General features: G+C 37.2%; 1 protein-coding gene across 7 annotated transcripts in view; it reads left to right on the top strand.

Annotated features, from left to right (window-relative positions):
- The window catches only part of MED12L (mediator complex subunit 12L), a 323,065-nt gene that overhangs the window by 209,248 nt on the left and 107,358 nt on the right, over nt 1-6,459 (top strand). The window lies entirely within an intron of this gene.

The following is a 6,459-nucleotide window of genomic DNA, read 5'->3' as shown; positions in this document are numbered from 1 at the left end:
ATTAAAATTGAAATGTGCTTATACTACGAATTAATAACATTGGAAACCTGTTGTCTTATTCAAGGATGTGCGGAGATCTGTAGACCTATTTTTACATAGACACAAATGTCAGTATTCAAGATATTTTAAATACATTTATTTTGGGGAGCTAATCCCTTGAATTCCATGTTTAAAGACAAAAAACTTTTATTCTTTAAAAAAAACTTCCCATAATAAGTTTACACCATCAGATCTTTTTTTCATATTTGTAATTAATTTTAGATCTTGCAGATAAAAATCTCCAAATGTTTGCAAGATTTTGCAGCATTCAAGCAAATAAGTAAATAAATAAAATTTCACCAAATGGAATCAAAACCTGTTACTATCATGGGTGAAGATAAATGAAAATAATAAATGTAGAATCTTTTTTGAGGGATACTTGGTGGTTGAGTGTCTGCCTTTGGCTCAAGTCGTGATCCCAGGGTCCTCTGCCTGTGTCACTGTCTCTCTCTGTGTGTCTGTCATGAATAAAAAAATAAAATCTTTAAAAAATGAAAAACTTTTTTTTGAAGTTAATAAATCAATAATAGGAGTTACTTAGTGTTTGCTAATGCCTTAAAGAAATTACTCACATACAGACACACATACACACACTAATTGGTTTTCTTTCTGTGTTAATACAGAAAAACAAATAGGTGTTTAAATACTAATAGTTGAATATCAGCATTATGCTTCTATTGCTTATTCATAAACAAAAACAGAACTACAATTTTTATGGTTCTCCATTCCCTTCTGTTTAGGGGGTATTAAGTTATTGATAAGTAGACAGCATGAGAGAAAGTCCCTGGGCAAAAATTAGGCAACTTAATAGTGGCTCAGTCTTATAAGAATTTGCCAGATTTACAAACAATTCTTCATTTAGATTTGAATCTGCACTTGAGCCATTTTACACCTCTCCATGGATTTTGCTTTTAACACTTGAAACCAGTTTATTGCGTCCTGAGGAGGAAGGTTATGCGCTGCAGACCTTAGTTTGAGACCTGTCCTTTTGGGTTGAGCGCACTGCCATTTGTCACTGGGACCCGTAAGTAATAAAGGACGTGAAATCAACCTGTCAAAATAACCAACTGCCAAATCTTAAAAGTGTCAATTCCAAGAGAGAACATCCCTCGTGGGCTCCTTAAAAGTGTGCTGGACAAAGGCCTTCCCTGCACCTTCTGAGGATTATCCCAAATTTCGAATCACGTGTGTGAAATCATATAAGAGACCTTATTTGGACAGATACTTCACAAGTTTCTGTTAATGGAATAAAGGCAGTTCTGTTAGGTACCTTAAATTTTAATGCTCTTTAAAAAATTATTGTATTATTTATTTATTTATCTATTAATTAATTAATTAATTTATTTATTTTACCTGCATTGACTTTGTCCTGTTAGAGCCAACTAACAATATTAATTTCTTATGTCAAGGAAAATCCCTGTCCTATGTAAGGACCTCAAGTTTTTCCTGTACAGTGATGCACCTTGACGGTGTATTTTTTTTTTTTTTTTTTTTAATCAAGATGTTAGGAGGAAAGGAGCTTTTCTGTCCCCTTGTCCATGGGTGGCAGTAGGTGTCTCTCCTCCTGGAGGTGGGCTGGGATTGGAATAGTTTTTTTTTTTTCCCCTTCTTTAGGAGCATAATAGTCAAATTGTCGTATTTCAAAGCTTTGGCTGGTGGTGTAAATGAAGTCTAGTAATGAAAAAGTTAGCATGAGGCAGCCTTCATGCATTTGTCTTCAAGCATATCATGCCAATCTCAAGTTGGGACTTGTTCCAGCCGGTCTTACTTAACATTCTGAAAGGGAAGTAGTACACGTTTAGTCACGAAAAAAGTGTAATGCTTTGATGAAAAGAGCAGCTGAAAAACAGGCCGTAACTTTATTATTGTTCAAATCACTGAAAGGTTAACCTGCATAATTTTTTTTTTCTGCTGATTTTTATAGCAAGTCTCCCATTTCATAAAAGCCACAGGAGACTTTATAACAATAATTATCTTGCTGCTTCATTGGAAGATCCTATTAAATGCAGGGAAGCTCTTTTAATAACATTGTTTTAGTCATTACAAACCCCAAATTTATTTTGAATACAAAACAATGTCCTGGGATATGAGTTTGTATTTCTTGACCACTACAATGTTGAAAATTTTTTTTTCATTTTTTACTAGAAATGATTTTTTCTTCTAATATTATTTTTAAAGATGCAAAATCTATAGGCAAATTGAAATAACAGTGCAACTAAATTTCATCTGAATTTACATACTGTTAACATTTTTCACATATCCCTCCCCTAACCGTCCCCTCCCAGTATTTTGGGGGGACCTATTTGAAGTTGTAGTCATTGTGAGAAATGCCTTGCCCTTAACTGCTTCAGCATGTATTTCCTAAAAACAAGGATATTCTCTGACCTAGTCACAATACTGTTATCAGTCAAGATTAATTGTTGAAGGAATAATCTTTTTATTTTTTTATTATTTATTTATATATTTTGCAATAATATTTTTAAATATTCTGTCCGTCTTAAAATTTTGCCGTTTCCCAATAATACTCTTTTAATTTTTTTGATGTAGCATTCAGTCACTGATCACACACTGCATTTGGTTTTACTGTCTTTGTAGACTCTTTTTCTTTAGAACAATCTCCTTTCTTACTTTTTAAAAAAGTCCCCTGGGCTTTTGAAAATGGATTTACTCTGTATTTGCTAGGATCTATTGTGTAGGATATGTAGTAGGGGGTGCCTCTACATGTTTTCTAAGCACTTTGGACATATTAGCCTGAAGTCTATATTAGAGTTTGGGATTTTGAAGTCAAATAGGGATATCTATAATCTTGTTTTGGCCATAGATCTGATTCATGGATCATGATTCACAAAGTCAGTAGATTCAGACTCCTTTTATTGGGATGCTAGATGACTTACTCAACTTTTCTTGGTTTTCACTGTTCTATGAAAGGAGGATTCTGTTTTGATTATAGAATTTTATTTCATTTTTTTTAAGATTTTATTTATTTATTCATGAGAGACACGGAGAGAGAGACAGAGACAGAGACACAGGCAGAGGTCTCCTCGCAGGGAGCCCGATGTGGGACTGGATCCTGGGTATCCAGGATCACACCCTGGGCTGAACGTGGTGTTAAACCGCTGAGCCACCTGGGCTGCCCTGGTTGTAGAATTTTAGATGAGAATTCCAGTAAGCTTGTTGATTTTTCAAAATATAGTCTTAAAGATACAGAAAGACTCAAGGACAGAATGTGTTTCTAAGATCTTGGAATAAAAAGTATGTATCGTTATTGATAAGTCTTCCTAAGTCCTAGAAAGAATCCTTTACCCTATGCCTAGCTTTTTAGTGAGACTTTGACGGATACCTTACTGAGGCTTGTCTTGCCTTCTAGTTCTTTTTCCTTGCATATGATTATGCAAGGAAGGGCCTGCTATAAAGGGCCTTATAAAGGGCCTGCTAGTCCTTTGTAATATCCAAACTCACCATAAAACAAAGACAAGTAGAAATCTGATAGCTCAAGGTGATCTGTCTTGAATGCCCATGTCTTTTGCATGGAGCCAGAACACGCAACAAGGATTGTAGTAAAATCTTCATCAGATCTTACTGTCCTGTCTTCAGTACACCAAAGTCACTCAAATTGTGGCTCACATCCAGTAGCTTGAGAATTTGTGCCGAGTGTAATTATTACAAACCCTTTAATGTTCCCTTGCTGAGATTGGTATCTTTAGGTCCCTATGCTTGAATTACTGTGTTTAATCTGTCATTTGAAATGATTTGTATCTATTTGGTCTGCTTTAAATAAAGCACTAAACCTTTTTCTGGTATGAGAACTTCATGTGTAATGGTTGATTAGAGGGAAGGGATGGTTTGGAGATTGAGTCTGGAGATATGCCTGCATATGACTCTTGACCTCAGATTGATACTCTCCCTTGTGCTGTGCTACTTAATCCGTGTCCTCACTTTGGGAATTTTGCCTGAGGCAGTGTCAGGCCATGACAAGAGCCTGGTAACTGTGGGGTCATAGAGACTCCAACATGGATGGATTTCCGCTCCTCCGATTCACAGCTCTCTCCCCCCACCCCCCATCTTTGGAAAAATCATTAATAGAGCTGAATCTGTTTCTTCTTCTGGAAAATACGCTTGGGGATGGCTACCTTTTAATATTGTAAAGGTTAAAATAACATACCAGAAAGTTCCTGCAGTGTTTAGAACTGGTCGGTACTTAGAGAACAGTAGCTTCTCTCTCTGTCTCTCTTTTGCGCCCTTTCTCCCAAAGTCTGAGGGAATAAGTGAATGAATGGGGTGTCTGAATGTAAATTTGTAATGGTTAGGAATTGGAAACATCCCTCAGCTTAGAAGTCAGAGCAAGGCCATGATGTTTTAGTTGCCTTTAGAAAGCTTCTAGTTTTCCTTCCATGATGAACGCATGATTACTTGAATTACTTTTATGTTCTTTCTTGACAGTTCTCCTTTCTGAAAAGGAGGAAATTAGACTAGCTTATTCTAATCTGTCTGACATGGTGGGAACGTGTAAGAGCTGAGTGCAGGATATGTAGGGGGAGAAGAGAGTTGGTCTCAGCAGGCTGACTGCCTTCAGGTTAATGCTTCATTTACTTGTAGTTCAGGCATTTTTGATGGCAGGAAATTTCAGTTACAGAGTTAAATAGAGTAAAAAAGGACAAAAAAAGTGTTGCGTGATATAGTGTCTATATGATATAAATTTAATGCCCAAATCCAGTATTCTTAAAAATACTATAGAAATATTCAGATTCGCATTAGGTAGCATTGCTCAAGTCAAGGTGGGTACCCTGAGTACAGTCACATTCAAGCATCTCGTGTTCAAGCTGACCTTTTAAAACAAAGGTAGACATTTTAATTACTCGAGATGCTAACATTTGTTAATTTAAGTTTTATTACAGAATTGGCAAAAATTCACATGCTGAGTGAGGTATGGACTTTTTTTTTTTTTTTTTTTTAAGTTGATTGAGTGTCTGGCTCTTGGTTTCCATGCACATCATAATCTCAGGGTCCTGGGATTGAGCCCCGTGTGGAGCATACCCCACCCCCTGCCATCAGTCTCCACACCCAGGAGAGAGTCTGCCTCAGGATTCTTTCCCTCTCTCCTTTCTCCTCCCCACTATTTGCTTACACACTCCTTTAAAAAAACAAAACAAAAAAAAAACCCAAAACCAAACTAGTTTACCTGGTTTCTCTAAGTCTTAAATTCAATTTCCTTTCTCTTCTGTATTCTTTTTTTTTTTTTCTTTTATGACTTTCTCTCTGTTCTCCACTCCCTTCCCTACCCTCTACCTTTTCCCTACAAATACTCTATACTGGAATGGGGGTAGTATCCTGGAATGGGGGTGGGGGTGGGCTAGGTATCAGAAACCCAGGCAGTGTTAACGTCTGAAATGTTGGCCTACCCATTTTCTGGCTTAAGCTGGATTTTCTTGGTCTTGTGGTTATTCTCACCATGTGTTTGCACTTATGCTCTGTTTGCTGTTTCACATGGAGCGTATTCACTCTGCAAGGTATAGGAAGGGGCTGCTCTATCTTCTGTTCTTAGAATCCCTTGGATAAAGCTGAGGTAACATTAACAGCTGTTGTTTTTTTCTCTTTCGGACTCTTGTAAACTGACTTGTCCTGTATTGAAAGGGGAGACTTGCTCACAGCCTCTCACTTCCCATTACAAATTGGGTTCTATCCCCACCTTCTCCTCAGTGTTACCACCGAATTCATACTTGTAGATTCAACACATTTGACCTTTCTACAGTGTTGAATTTTGTTGACTATTACTTCCTCTTTAGTTCCTGGTATACCAAGTCTCCTGTTGCTCCTTTTAATTCAGCCCCTACCTTATGCCCTTAAGCTCCCCTTTCCAGCCATCTCTTCTAATCTGTCCTGTCCATGACACAGGTGACATGGCCTCTGTGGTGCTCAGCTCATTCCTTCTTCTCTTGTCTCAGAAAAGATTATCCCTTAGCCATCTAATCTAGCCCTGTCTTCAGAGCCTTTGATGCATATTTTGTCTCCACTGGCTAGATTTATTGACCCAAATCTCTGAGACTTTAAATTCATCATACCCAGAATTTGCTTCTTGGCCTTCCTTTATGATCCAGCACACCACTTAGTCAAACAATCTTCAGAGCAATAAATCTCCTTTGGAAGGGGGTAGGATGGGGATTATGGACCCCTCTGAAAATACATTTTGCATATTAATTACATACAACATAATTTTACAAATCATCCCCTTGTCTCCAGGGCTCTTGGACTCAAAACCTCTTTCTCTGAATATGTCTATAAAGTCCATGTTAGTTTTTTTGGCCCTTGGCTCTTGCCTGCCTATATAGAGAACTTCTCTAATTAATCTCCTATCCTCAGTGGCTCTTTCTTCCATCCATAATCATAATCATCATATTACTGACAAATTGATTTTCCTAAAGT

The sequence above is a fragment of the Canis aureus genome, chromosome 22 (genome assembly GCF_053574225.1).
Source record: "Canis aureus isolate CA01 chromosome 22, VMU_Caureus_v.1.0, whole genome shotgun sequence".
In the NCBI taxonomy this organism is placed as follows: Eukaryota; Metazoa; Chordata; class Mammalia; order Carnivora; family Canidae; genus Canis; species Canis aureus.
The sequence above is the reverse complement of the archived record's forward strand: the minus strand, read 5'-3'. Positions and strand labels throughout refer to the sequence as shown.